Raw genomic sequence first — 13,701 nt, forward strand, 5'->3', positions numbered from 1 at the left:
GGGCAGAGAGGACACTTCTGTCACATGCCCTGTAGGTGTCCAGCGCGGGGCCGGTGCTTATGTGTTCTTTGGTCTTTCCTGTTCAAAAGGACAGTTTTGGGGTTGTGAGACTCCTCAACAGAGCAGATCTGGACAAGGCGACCTGGCTGTGAGCACCTGAGGCAGGCACCGGGTGGAGGCCGATGGTGGCCATGCGCTCAGTGACAAATCACCACACACTTGGTGGCTGAAACCATGCAGATGTGATGGTCTTCTACCTGGAGGGGGTCCTAAGATGCAAGTGTGGGCAGGGCTGGTTCCTCCTGGAGGCTCCAGGGGAGGGTCCCCTGGGGGCCTTTCCAGCCTTGGAAGGTGCTCACGTTCCTAGCTGGGGCCTCCCCCGTCCTCCCTCCTCGGACCTCTACTCTGCCTGCTCACTCGCCCCTGAGGGTCCATGGTCACAAGGGGCCTGCCTGGACTCTTGGTCTGACCTCACCTGTGCAGGGCCATTTCCTTGGTGGCGAGGTGGTGGGCTTAGGGAGTGGGCACAGCCGGGGGGGTCACCGACCACAGTGGAACAACCACACAAACAGTGGCGAGGTTGAGGCACCGGGTCTGTGCTCTCTTCCTCCTGCCCCTGCGTGTTCCACGAGCCCAGCTGTGTGCTGAGACTGCAAGGAGCTGTCAGGGGACACGTGGAGGCGGCCTCCCCAGACCGTGGTTCCCCAGCATGGGGGCTGACTGTGCAGCCAGACCAGGGCCCCTACAGCAAGCGCGGTCCTCAGGCTGGACAAGACCCAGTGGGACTGTGTCCCTCCCTGCCCTGCGTCCCAGGTTGGCCCTGGTCCAAGGTTGGAGGGAGGTGAGAGTGCAGGCCCAGCAGGGCTCCAGACCAAAGCGCCCTCCACCCATTACAGGCCGAGGACTGCAAGCAGCTGCCCCCGCCTACCCAGCAGTCAGGAGGCAGCAGCTGCACAGCCCACACTGGCTGGAAGCGGGTCTATGCAGGTCTGCACCTTTTGGTGACTTGAGGGACTGGCTCCATTTTCTGTGCAAGGGTTCAGGAAGTGAACCTCAGCAGTCTCGCTGCCCCACTTTCCTCCTGGGGTTCTCACCCCCTACCCCAGCAGTGGGCGTTGGGGACAGGGAGGTGATGTCACCTGCCCGGGGTCAGCCAGCTGGACAGTAATGGGGCTGGGCTTCCACCCCACACCTGTTTGCTCTCAAACCCACATTCCTTCGTCCCCTCAGGGGACTTCTCCCTCTTTGTAGAGAAACCCAGTTCACCCTGTCGCCCTCCCCGCCCACCTGCATTTCTGCCAGGACACAGGCAAGCAGACCCCGGGCCCAGCTCTCCTGCAGCAGAGACGCAGCCTGCCTGCCAGCGCGGCCAGCCCTGTGCCCAGTAAGGAGGGAGCGGCTCATCAGGTGCTCCCCGAGAGCTGGGGCCCCCGGTCTAGAGGGTCAGGCCCTTTCCTGTTCCCCAGGGTGACCTCGCCATGCCAGGCGGGACACACATGGACGGTCCTGTGAGCAGGTCCTGGTCCCGCCAGCCCAAACCATCCCAACTCCAGGAGTGACTCCCGGAGCGGGTCTGGCCGTGCACAGCGGGCCGTCGGGTGGCTTCTGAGAGGCCGCTGTGAGGTGATGCCCAGGGTGACCGTCTCCAGGGAGGAGCCGCAGGCCACGAGGCCTGGAAGGCGAGAACTCCGACAGCGGGAACAGACCTGAGAGCACCGCTGAGATGCCAGAGGCTTCTTCAAAAGGGTGATGATGCTCGAATGTGTGGGTTAAACCGTAATTCACAGAGACAGTTTGGAGCAGTCGGTAAACCAGTGAGAAAGCGCAGACTCCCGCTTTGGACGGACATGAAAGGGGCCTCGCCGTCCACTGTAAATTCTCCTCTTGTGGAGCCGAGAAACAAATCCGAGGAAATGGCCTAGTGCGCATCAGAGGCGGCGGGGGCACCTGCCGTCACCCAGCGCAGCGCCGGCTCGAAGGTGCGCCCTGGGCCCTCCGTGACCTTGAGCGGGGACACAGCGCCGGGCGGCCGGTGACCCACCCAGGGACATACACCTGCAAGAACGTTCTGGAAGATGCCCCTGCCCTTCTGTGGCGAGATCCGCAAGGAGCTGTGAGGTGAACATAGAACAGAACCAGGCGCCTCCATCCAAACCAAATCTAAGCCACACCCGACCGTTGCGGGAAGCCGGGCTTACCTGTCCAGCCTCCCTGTAGAAAATAGTGTTCCGGTCTTGTCACGCGAGGAGCCACTAGAGGAGAGGCACAGAGCACGCAGGGAAAAGCATCGTTGACGTCGTCAGGCAGGTAATAAAATCACACATTATTTTTTCTGGGTTTTTTAGTCCCTGTGGTATTTTGTCAGTTTTTTAAAAAGTTAGTGTTTTGTGATTCTTTCTATTGGTCAGTAAATATTCCCCTTGCTCCTCACGTGGCATCATGGTTTTGTGTTTCCCGTCCCAGAGGGCTCCCGAGGCGCACCTGGGCCCAGCCGCCAAGCGCGTCCGCCTCTGCGCTCACTTGTGTCTGTGGTCAGGGCGGGACCGTCCATGGGGAGCAGGATGCAGCTGCTTGCATCACACGTCAGCTGCCGCCAGTAGGCTCTAGTATTTTCGGGCGTCTAGACCTGGTCATGGGCAGGTGCGACGGTGTCGCTCCCCCCAGCGACTCTGCCCTCCTCCGCCACAGGGCACCAGGGGGGCCCCACATCAGGAACCATTCTGACCTCGTGTGACCTTACAGAGGGGAGTAGTGACCTCACGGATGGCAGCAGAGTGAGGACAGCGGGTGGTGGCTGCGAGCGGGTGTCGTGGCCGCGTGGGCCCGTCAGTGCCACGCTGTCCCCCCACCCCGCCTTCCAACGCTGACCAAGCACCTTGCACCCTGCGCGCAGTGGAGACGCCCTGCCTGGGCTTGTCATCTGAGAAATGCCTCCCCACCCCCCCCACCCCGCCCCCAGGAGTCATATTCTAATCCTCCTGACCCTGCAAATGTGACCTTGTTTCAACAAAGTTTTGTGGGTGGGATTAAGTTTAGGACCTTGAGGGGGAAGATGGTCCTGGGTTCCTGGCAGGTGGGCCCCAAACGCAGGCAGTGACCTCAGGGGACGGAGCCTGAGGGAGGTTATAGACGGGGGCAGAGGCGCCATGTGAAGACGAGGTGAACACAGACATGTGACCGCCCACCCAGGAGTGCTGTGGCCACCAGAAGTGGAAGAGCCTGGGGACTGAGCCTCCCCTGGAGCCTCCGGAGGGAGCGTGATTTTGGACTTCTGGCCTCGAGAACTGGGAGGATGAGTTTCTGTTGCTTGGAGCCACCCTGTTTGGGGGCTCATTGCAGCAGCCGTTGCAGCAGCCAGACTCCATGGAGGCGTCTGGGCCGGCCAGCCATCCCTCAGACACAGCGGGCCCCTCCTGCCTCAGGGCCTTTGCACTGGCGGCAACCTGTGCCTGAGACTCTCAGCTCAGATCTGCGTGGCTCGCTCTGTCGTCTCCCTTAGGTCTTCCTGCAAATGTCCCTCTTCCTTGATCACCCTCTGTAAAATGTCAGCCTCCTCCTCCCCGCGCCCGTCATTTTATTTTCCGGCGTGGTACCTCCCACCCGCCTCCGTACCTGCTTGCCTGTCGTTGGGGCGCCGGGGCTGCCCGCCTGCCCAGCCCCTCCACGGAGTGGGACAGTGCCTGGCGCGGAAGCTGGTGCTCAGCACGTTAGTGATGGGTGAACTGAACGGAGATTCTGTTGCTGTGGGGGCGGCTCCGGGGCAGGTTCCCACTGCGCCCAACGCACGACGGTGGAGGGATGCTGCTGTGACAGAGAAGGAAGGAGAGCCTCTGCCCAGAGCCCAGGACAGGGCTGGCCGGTTGGTCCCTTCGGCGCGTCAGCCAGGGTGGGGACCCGTCCAGACGTGCACTCGGCGGCTGCATCAGGGAGCAAGGGCGTCGGGATGTGACCTGGCATGTGTCCCCAGGAAGGAGATGGGGAGTGGCCCCAGGGGTCTTGCCCTCAGACCCTCAAGGATCTGAGTTCAGATCTGCACCCCATCCCGGCGTCTCCAAGCACTGGTCAGGGCCCCAGCGTCCCCCCCAGCACCCGGTTCCTCCTCTGGCACGCGGGACAAGGCATCCCCTCCTCGGCTGCAGCGGGCGTCAGAAGTGAGGGGCCCCCGGGGCCCAGCAGAGGGCCTGGCAGTACATGGAAGGTTCTAGAAGTGGCAGTCCTGCTCAGAGATGCAAGTCCCCAGCAGGATCCAGGAAGCCCCATCGGCCCCTGCGGGCAGCCCGCCCCACGTGGGCCCCTCTGGGAGCATCTGTTCCCCATTACACTGGGGGAGCTGACAGGACAGACGGATGCAGCCCCATGATCTCACCGCTGGAGGGTGGAGGCTGGCAGCTAATCGAGAGCCCAGGCCCGTCCCTCCGCACTGAGAGGCGGCGTTGGGGAGCCCCCGGCGCTCCTCAGGCCGCGGGGCCACCGCGCCCCACAGGCTGAAGCAATCATCATGCCTGGGATTTTTATGACACCTTGGCTCAGAGGGAGAGACAACACCGGCAGGCCCTGCTGCCTCCTCCTCTTCCTCCTCCCCCTCCTCCCTCCTCCTCCTCCCCCCTCCTCCTCTTCCTCCTTCCCCCTCCTCCTCCCGCCCCTTCCTCCTCCCCTCTCCTTTCCCTCTCTCCCTTCTCCCTCTTCCCCCTCCTCCCCCTCCCTCTCACTTCTCCTCCTCACTCCTCCCCGTCCCCTCTCTTCCCCCTTCCCCTTCCTCGTCCTCCTTCCCCCTCCTCCTCCTGCACCTTCCCTCTCCCCCTTCCCTCTCTTCCCCTCCTCCTCTTCCCCCTCCTCCCCCTCCTCCTCTTCCCCCTCCCCCTCCCCTCCTCCTCACCCTCCTTCTCTTCCCCCTCTCCCTCCTCTCCCCTTCTCCTTTCCCTCTCCCCTCCTCCTTCCTTCTCCTTCCTCCTCCTCCCCCTCCTCCTCCTCCCCTCCCCCCTCCCTCCTCCCTCCCTCCTTCTCTCCCCTTCCTCCTCTTCCTCCTCCTCCCTGAGCTCCTGCTGCTGCCCAGGCCTGGCCCAGGAGCGTGGGTGCTTCAGCCTGTGGGTTCTCACCCTGGCCCTCTGACGGGGAGCCAGAGGCTGGAGAGAGGGCTCCCTGGCTGTCCTCACACCCAGCTCTCTCGGGAGCTCAGCCTTCTCTTCCATAAAACAGAAACACCAGCTTTGGAGCAGTGGTCAAGTGTCTCCAATGGGTGAGTGGAAGTAACGTTGTAATGCCCGGGGCTCCAAGCAAGACTCACAGCAATCCCCTCCTCAACCTCCTACTCTGTCGCTGCTGGCTTTACGTGGCCCCCAGTCCATATTTGTGCCCACTGGTGCTTTCCACAGTATTCCCAGCTGACTGCTGATGAGACCCAGCTTGCACGCCCCTGGGGACAGTGGTCTCACTACCTATCAAGGGCACCCTTTCCACACCTGAACAGCTATGGTGTCTGCTTCTCTAGGACGTTCCTTCTTACACACCTCTGGAGATGATGAGCTCACTACCTTATAAGGACTCCCTTTCTAGACTGGGACAGCATTAGGTGTTACTTGCCTTCCTAGGGCACCCACTCAGCAGTTCTAGCCATGTCCCTGAGACAGAGCCCCACCCAGCGTGCTTAGGCCCCTCCTCCCCAGGCAGTGCTTCAGATGGGGGAAAGCAGTGACCCTGCCCCCCGGACCTTCTTTCCCTGGTCCCTCTGCTGGTGGGTCACTTGGCCTCTTCCCCATCCCCTCCCGGTGGCCATGCTCCAGTTCCACAGAAGAGCAGAGCCAAGAAACCGAATGCTTCCCCTAGCGACACCCTTGACCAGAGTATTCTGACTCCTGGAAATAAATGACACGGGGGTGACCAGTGCAGTCCCCACAGAGCCTGCATCTGGATCATCCACCTTCATTCACTCATTTACTCATACATGAACTCATGGGACAGATGTTTGCTGAGTCTCTACTAAGTGCCTGGCAAAGGCCTGTGTGAGTGTAATTCTAGACAAGCCCAAATGCCAAGGGGAGACCCGAAGCAAATTGCATTCTTAGTGGGGTATTGTTTTCTTAACTGAATGGATAGGTCTGAGCAGTAAATGCCATAAAAAAATCATTTTTCTATTTCTGAGCACACTTGTCAGCTTAATGGGGTTTTCAGTGGTTTGCTGACCTTGCAGTGTGTGAAGGGGGCAGAACTTTAAAGCCACATGCTTACTCCACGTCCATCCTCTCTCTCATTTTTCCCCCAAAAGAAATGCATCGCTTACCACACAGAATTTACCAAACTTTTATGCCAAGACCTCTGCTTCTAACACACTCGGGGGGCCTCCCGGGGACTGCTCCCCTGCCGCTGGCAGTGGCTGCCAAGGAAGGTCCATGTGCTGTGCCTGGACGTCACCCCAGGCAGAGGAGCATCTTCCGGTCGGCCAGCTGTGGGGGGACCCATCTGTGATGGGCTGAATCGTGTCCCCCCGCGAAAGCTGCGTGCTGAGGTCTCAGCCCCCAGGACCTCAGAATGTGATGTTTGGAAACAGGGTCTCCTCAGGGGTAATGAGTCAGGGGGAGGGGAGCTCTGACCACAGACACCGTGTGTGCAGATGGGGGGGTGGCGCCCCCAGGAACTGCCGGATGCCGGGACAGAGGCAGATCCTTCCCCGGTGCCCCCAGGGAAGGCCGCCCTGCCACCACCCTGATCATGGCCAGCGGCCTCCAGACCTGCAGGACACTTGTTTCCAGGTATAAGCCACACGGCCTGCAGTGTTTGGTTTCGTGCTCTAGGGATTGAAGATGCCATCTCCCAAGACCAAATGCTGGTTAGTGATTACCTGCACGCTGGCCAAGTTGGGCACAGCATCACCAACAGAACAGCACTGAGGTGCCGCCCCTCGGGCGTGAGCTGTGAGCACACCTGCCACGGCGGCCCGGCTCCTGAGATGGTCCCCTGCCCGGAGCACGGAAGGGCTCCAGGCACGGCCAGGACGGAGCCACGTCCACCGCGGTCCCTTGGGCGCAGCAGGACGTGCAAGTGCCCACGCTGTGCTGTAAGGTCAAGACCTGGAAGCACAAGGCTCTTCTGGAAAGATCCCAAATTCATGGACAGTATAGTTACAGGAACAAGTTCAGCCAGGATGCTGTCTTCCTACCCACAGTGAGTGGAGTTGTTCCAGGCGCTTCCTCGGGGGAGAGATGCCCACAGGTCAGACCCCAAACCGGAGAACCCAGGGGTGGGGAGCTTCCAGGTCTCCTGCCCACCGCCCCCCTCAGACATGGGGGTCCCGAGACTATCTCTGGGGCTCTGTGTGGTGCCCGCAGCAGATTCCAGGCTGTGTCGCTCCCCCCCGCCGCCCCCTCACCCCTTCCACGGGCCCTGCTTTCTCGGGGGCGGGCCATGGGAGCGGGTGTGCTGCGGGCATCCCCCGAGCAGCCACTGTTGGTAACAAAACAGCCTCTGTGTTTATGTCTCCGGGAAGAATTGTTTTCACATGGAGTTTAATGGAGACCAGGCCTCACCTCGCTTGACACCCACTGGAGGCTTGTCCAGTAAAGGGAGCAGACTCGGAGCCCCGGAAGACCGGAGAGGCGGGAGACAGGACGGCCTAGAGGTCCGCTCCCGGCCTCCAGGACCTGGGTTTGAATCCCAGCACTGCTGCTTCCTGGCCGTGCGACGTCAGTGCGCCACCCTGACTCTGGGCCTCAGTTTCCCGCATCTGTAGGATGAGGACAGTGTGCCGGCTTCACGAGGGCGTAGAGTTGGGAGAGATAAAGCAGGGGGAGCTTTAGTGCCCACCTGCCCAGGCGAATAGCTGGGCAGGTGGAGCTGTGCTTTGAGCGTTTGCTCTAGGGCATCAGGTGCGAGGGAGGATTCAGAGCAGGGCGGTGGCCGGAGCCCCATCACTCAACCACGTCGCCGCTGTAAGGGATCTTCCTGTGTCCAGGGCAGAACCTCGAGCTGCTGCTGTAGCCGGGGCAAGACTCAAGCAGCATGCGTGGAACTGACCAGGGGCAGGAGCAAGACCCAGTGGCCACAACCACGTGGCTGTTTTCACCTGTCCCTGCCCTGTGCCAGGCCCTGGAGACCAGGGGACGCTGTGGGGAGGACCCCACAGGAGTGATGGGGATGCAGCCCCGGGCCAAAGCCCAGCCAAGGAAGTGGTAGTGACCACTGCTGCCCCAACTCTGGGCTGCCGCAGGAGGGAGAAGCTAGGGCCCCACGGTGGGGCTGGGGATCAGAGGGGATTTGGACCTGGAGGATGGAGAGCATTGAGTGGGGAACAGGCCGCTGGGGGCAGTTGGGTTGACTTGGAAGCAGTGTGCAGGGCTGTCGGGGGTGTGGAAGCTTCCCGCCACGGGAGCACACCTGGGTGCCATCAGGGTCCCGGCTGAGATTTGCCTGGTGGTCAGACCGCAGCTGCTCAGGTTCACGAGGGCTGGCTCTGAGGCTGTGGGCCAAGATACTCAGGCCCTGGTCGAGGCCACAGGGATGCCTCGAGATCTCAGGATGGGCCACCCACCTCCTCCCAGATGGCTGCTGAGCTAGCTCTGTCCCTCCAGCCCAGATCCTGGGCCATGGACCGCCCCCCGCCCCCCACGGCCTGCACCCTGCCCTTTGCCTCTCCTGGCCCACACTCCCCCTCCCCGGCTGTGCCCCCAACAGTGTGGGCCCAGTGCAGACACCAGCAGGCAGCCTGGGAGGAGCTGCCTCTGCGGGGTCTCTGCTAAGCTCAGGATGCAGTCCTGGGTTCTCTGAGCCCCGGGGGCCTGGAGGACCATGGCAGGGGTGGGAAGGGGTGTGTGTGGGGGGGGACCCTTGTCTCCATTGACCAAGAAACAAGCCGCTTGGGGAGGAGCGCCCCGCTCCTTGAAGGCAGGAGCACGAGCTGCGAGGGCCAGCACCCTTCTCAAGCCCGTGCCTGTCGCCCACCCCACCAGCACCCACCCCCTTCCCTTTCTGGGCACTTTCAGGGAAAGATGAAAATCACAGCGGCATTTCCTGGTTTGGTGAAGGACAGCTCGGCCCTGCATTATTCATGCTGCCTCCAAGTCTCCAGGGCTGACACTCCATTAAGGAAATGGGTGGTTAATGTGGTAATTTGTGCAGGTACTTATGGCCGCAGGGGTTCTGGCCGAGGCTGGCTGGCTGGAGGGCGTCCAGGCCTCCACGCGGAGGCCTCCTGGCTCTTCTCGCAGGTGTGGGAGCCGCGGGCCAGCTGAGGAGAGTCCTTGTGTTTGGGCGCTGTGGTGGGAAGTGGCCTCCAGGGACCCCCCAAGGGTGCATCAGAGACGGGGTGCACAGGGAGCCCCGCTGCCCTGCCCTTGGGGCCTGGGCAGAGCTCGGGGTCATGTGCAGAGAGAAGGCCAGGGGACATGCTCCAAGGCTTGCGGGGAATGCCGCTCCCCAGTCCTGAGCCTGGGAAGCCCCTGGGGCCAGGGTCCTGCCACCATGTGCCCATCGCCAGTCACCAGCCGAGCCAGTCCTACTCCTGTGACCTCCAGGCTCAGAGCTGGCAGGGGCCACACCTGTGTTTGGGCACAGTTCCTCGCTCAGGTTTGCCAATCATACCAGTTAGCCCGTGATAGGGCTTCCCGGGGCACAGCCGGTGCTCAGAGAACACCTGTGCGAGCCGGGGCTGTTCCAGGGTCTTCGGGTGGAGTCGGGGGCCTCCTACCAGCGGAGCGTTGGCTGTGCCCGGCGGGCTCTGGGCTGGCCCCGCTCGGCCCTCCGGAGGCCACAGCAGCCCCCCAGCGAACGGGAGGCCCAGGAGCTCAGGGCCCGGACACCACCTCAGAGGTGCAGGGCACATGGCGGGAGAGAGAGAGAGAGAGAGAGAGAGAGAGAGAGAGAGAGAGAGAGAGAGAGAGAGAGACCCGCAAAGACCCAGGCACACACTTAGGAGCAGAGAGAGTCACCGAGCAGGACAGGGAAGAAGGTGTGGGCGGAGACCAGGAGAGAAGCAGGACTGACGGGGGGAGCAGGAATCTGGGCAGCTGCGGCTCCTCCTATGTGGGGTGGGGTGTGGAGGGCTCTCCGTCACCTCCTCAGCACATGGGGTTCCCCCCAACCTGACCAGGTGAGGTGCTGGGCAGCACAAGAACCCCAGAGCTCGCCCTGCCGTCTGCTGCACCCCCCACTCTCCCCAGCAACCCCAGGCCCAGAGAGGATGCCCCCGTGGGCCTGGGTCCCTCCCCGCCATGAAGTAGTGGGGTGAGGGCTCAGCAGCTGGCCAGAGGCGCCAAGAACCCGCATATGCAGGACCATGGTGCCACCTCGTGGCCGCCCCTCAAATCACAGCCTGGCTGGTTGCCCAGAAGCTCGCAGCAACCCCAGGGCAGGGGGTGCATCTGAGGCCACTGAACCCCAGGCCACACTCTCCGGGTGGGGTTCCTGGGCTGGCAGCGGGATGGGCACCAGTGACGACCATCAGACAGTGCTTTCAAATGTCAGGTGATGCAGGTACACTTAGCGTAAGTGTGTCCTAAATACTGCATAGACACACTTAGGCTACAAATTAGTTCTTGTGTATCTGAAATTCCCTTTACCTGGGTTTCTTGTGTTTTATCTGGCACCCCTCGCCCCAAGTGAGTCTCACGATGACAAAGCTCTCCCACCGTGGGGTAAATGCCATGAGGCTTTTAGGATATAAGGTGGTTCTGTGGTCCCCTGTGTGTCATGTATGGGCTTCGGAGCAGCCCCAGCTAACACAGGAGCACGCCAACCACTGCTGAGAACGCCCCACTCGCCGCATGCATGCTCACTGCCATTGCCGTCACCTCGCAGGTGGGCGATGGGGCTGGGGGAGGCGAGGGCCTGTGCTCATCTGGAGGTGCTCCAGGGCCCCTGCCTGGAACCACGTCCCTCCTGGCCACAGGGAGGAGGGGGTGAGTGATGGACACCGGCGGGCCCAGAGCGGCGAGGGAGGGACCAGCCCAAGGTCACACAGCACGCAGCGTCCACGCAGGGTCTGCGCTGAGAGCATCACGGGATGTTTCCCCAGGCAGGTGAGGAACATGGCCTGTCCATTCGGACGAGGACCATCAGAGAGGTGTGGAGCCTTGCTGAGGTCACCCAGCTTGTGGACGGGACACTGAGCCAAGACGGGGCCTCGGGCACGTTCCCACAGAGCCTCTGCACTTTCCAAGCACGCTGTCCCCAGAGGGCATCATGCACTGTGGTTCCCAGAACAGCACGGAGACCAGCAGAGGAGGCTGGTCCTGGGGCCCGTGTGCAGAGAGCCCAGGCCTCGTGAGAGGCAGGCACAGCAACAGTCAGGGGGTGCAGGCCCCCTGTTCCTTTTCCCACTGGGTGTTTGTTCATCTGTCCATCCAACGCGGGCTTGGTGAGCACCTTCTGTTTCAGTACTGGGGGCACACGGGGTTTGAGGGTGTGAACTGGCCTTTGGGGAGAAGCACTGGCACCACACGACTACATACCCACTGGGGCAGGTTCTAGGGGCTCCTCGGAAGGGAAGGGAGTCCCATTAGTATGGTGGACGGTGGTCAGGGAGGACCAGACAAAGTGGCTCAGGCAGGAGGGAGTCCTGGGAGAAAAGATCCCGGGCGGACGCCCAGCAGGTACAAAGGCCCTGGGGTGGATGAGCTTGGGTATTGAGGACCAGCGAGGCAGCCAGGGTGGCCAGGTAGCTCTGGGAGGAGACGATGGTAGGTGGTGGGTGGAGACACATCAGAGAGGAGCCCAGATGGCAGCAGCAGCAGCAGCATCGCTGAGGTGGCCGGGGAGTGTGAGCAGAGAGGCCCAGTGTGACTCCACTGGCCCTTGCGGAGGAACAGGGAGAGCCTGTGAAGCAGGGGCTGTGAGAGCCCAGGTGCCAGGGTGGTGGGGGCCCCAGGCCAGGGTGGGAGGGTACACGTGAGCAACGGGCCCACTCGAGATTCACCTTGGCTGCACAATCGGGATTTTCTGAGGGACTGGCACAGGGTCCAAGGGAAAGGCTGCAGCCAATCTGACCCGGGACGGGAGCTGCCCTTTCAGAGAAGTGTGCCGGAGCCAGGGCGTTTGTGCACGCTGAGAGGAGAGCTCTTCCACTGCACCCATGCGGAGGTGTCAGGTAGGTGCTGAGGGAGGCCAGGGAGCAGGGGAGGCGGGGGCAGGAGGCTGGGGCACAGGGGAGGCAGGGGCGCAGGGAGGCCAGGACAGGAGACCGGGGCACAGGGGAGGCAGGGGCAGGAGGCTGGGGCACAGGGGAAGCCAGGGCACAGGGGAGGCTGGGGCAGAGGGGAGGCCAAGTCAGGAGGCACAGAGGGTCAGGAAGGGAGGCCGCCTTCAGGAGCTGGAGCGCCGGGCTGGCACTGAAGTCTGTGGGCCCAGGTGAGGTCCCCACCCGGCCCCAGCCGGCCTGCCCGACGTCACAGGTGTTTGCCAGTGTCCACCCCACGGAGGCCTGGGGACGGTGGTCACAGCCGCCTGGGCAGGACAGCGAGCAGTCCACACCCCTGTCCTTCGGCGTGCCGCAGACTCCCAGGAGCGGGTACCTCCCTCTCTCTTCCCGGATGGGTAAACCAAGGCCTCAGGAGGTGGAGGGAACGCCGGGTTTCCTTCTGGCTCCCTGAACGGCCTGCTAGTGTCCAGGGGCTGCTACAACAGAGCCCCACAAACCTCCGGGCTTAAAACCACACAAATGTATGGTCTTGACACTCCAGGGGTCAGAAGTTTGACGAGGACCTCCTGGGGCTGAAATCAAGGTATGGGCAGGGCTGTGTCCCTCCTGGAGGCCCTGGGGGAGTCCAGCCCTGCAGCTTCCTGGCTCGTGGCCTCGGCCTCCGTTTGAAAGTCAGCAGTGTCTCACTGTGGCCTTCTCTCTGCCTCCTGCCTCCGATCCTAAGGACCCTCCTGACTGCATGGGGCCTGCTCATCCAGGATCATCCATGTGTTTTAAGGACAGCTGGTCAGAGGCCTTAATCCCCCCCACCCCCCACCCCCCCCACCACCTTCCTTGCCCTTTGCCACGGAACAAAGCCATTCACAGGTTCCTGGTGGGATTCTGAGAGCTGCCTATTGCAATCCCCAAACATCATCCTGCCTCAGGGCCTTTGCACCTGCTGTGCCCTTACCTGCAATGCTCTTTCTCCTGGTATTTACCAGGGTTTCTCTTTATCATGCAGGTCTGCTCCCATCACCTTCCCTCAGAGGTGAACTAAATCACGTGCCACCCCTCTGTCTTCCTACCTGCCCACTTGCTTCCCGCACCCATCACCACCTGGAAGTCTAGAATGTCGACACGTTCCACAGGACGTGTTTTCTGCTGGCCTCCTGTCTGGGTTTCTCTTGGCCTGCTATATCCCGGGCACGCTGAGCGATTCAGTGAATGAACTCATCGATACCGGCGAGAAGGAGCCCGATTCTCAGACAAGAGAAGGAAATTCTCCAACTGAGAGAGAGGTGGCCTTCTGTGGCTGCCCTTTGCACTTAAATATGAAGCCTGTACGTGAAACTGGGAAGCAGACCCTGGCAGAGATTGCCCGGGGGCCAGGGGGTGTGCTTGGGGTCCACGTCCATTTCTCACAGAGACAATCTGGCTGCATCCGAGCCCTAACCAAGTCCCACGGATCCCACGGGAACCCCGAGCGGGCGGCCCTGAGTCGGATGGAATCGGGCCAGGCGGGCTGGGCCGTCGCTCTCCCACGCTGACCAGGCCCTGGCAGTTCTTTCAACCCACAGAGGTGGACAGCTGAGGGC

This window comes from Canis lupus, chromosome 3 (assembly GCF_011100685.1).
Source record: "Canis lupus familiaris isolate Mischka breed German Shepherd chromosome 3, alternate assembly UU_Cfam_GSD_1.0, whole genome shotgun sequence".
NCBI lineage: Eukaryota > Metazoa > Chordata > Mammalia > Carnivora > Canidae > Canis > Canis lupus.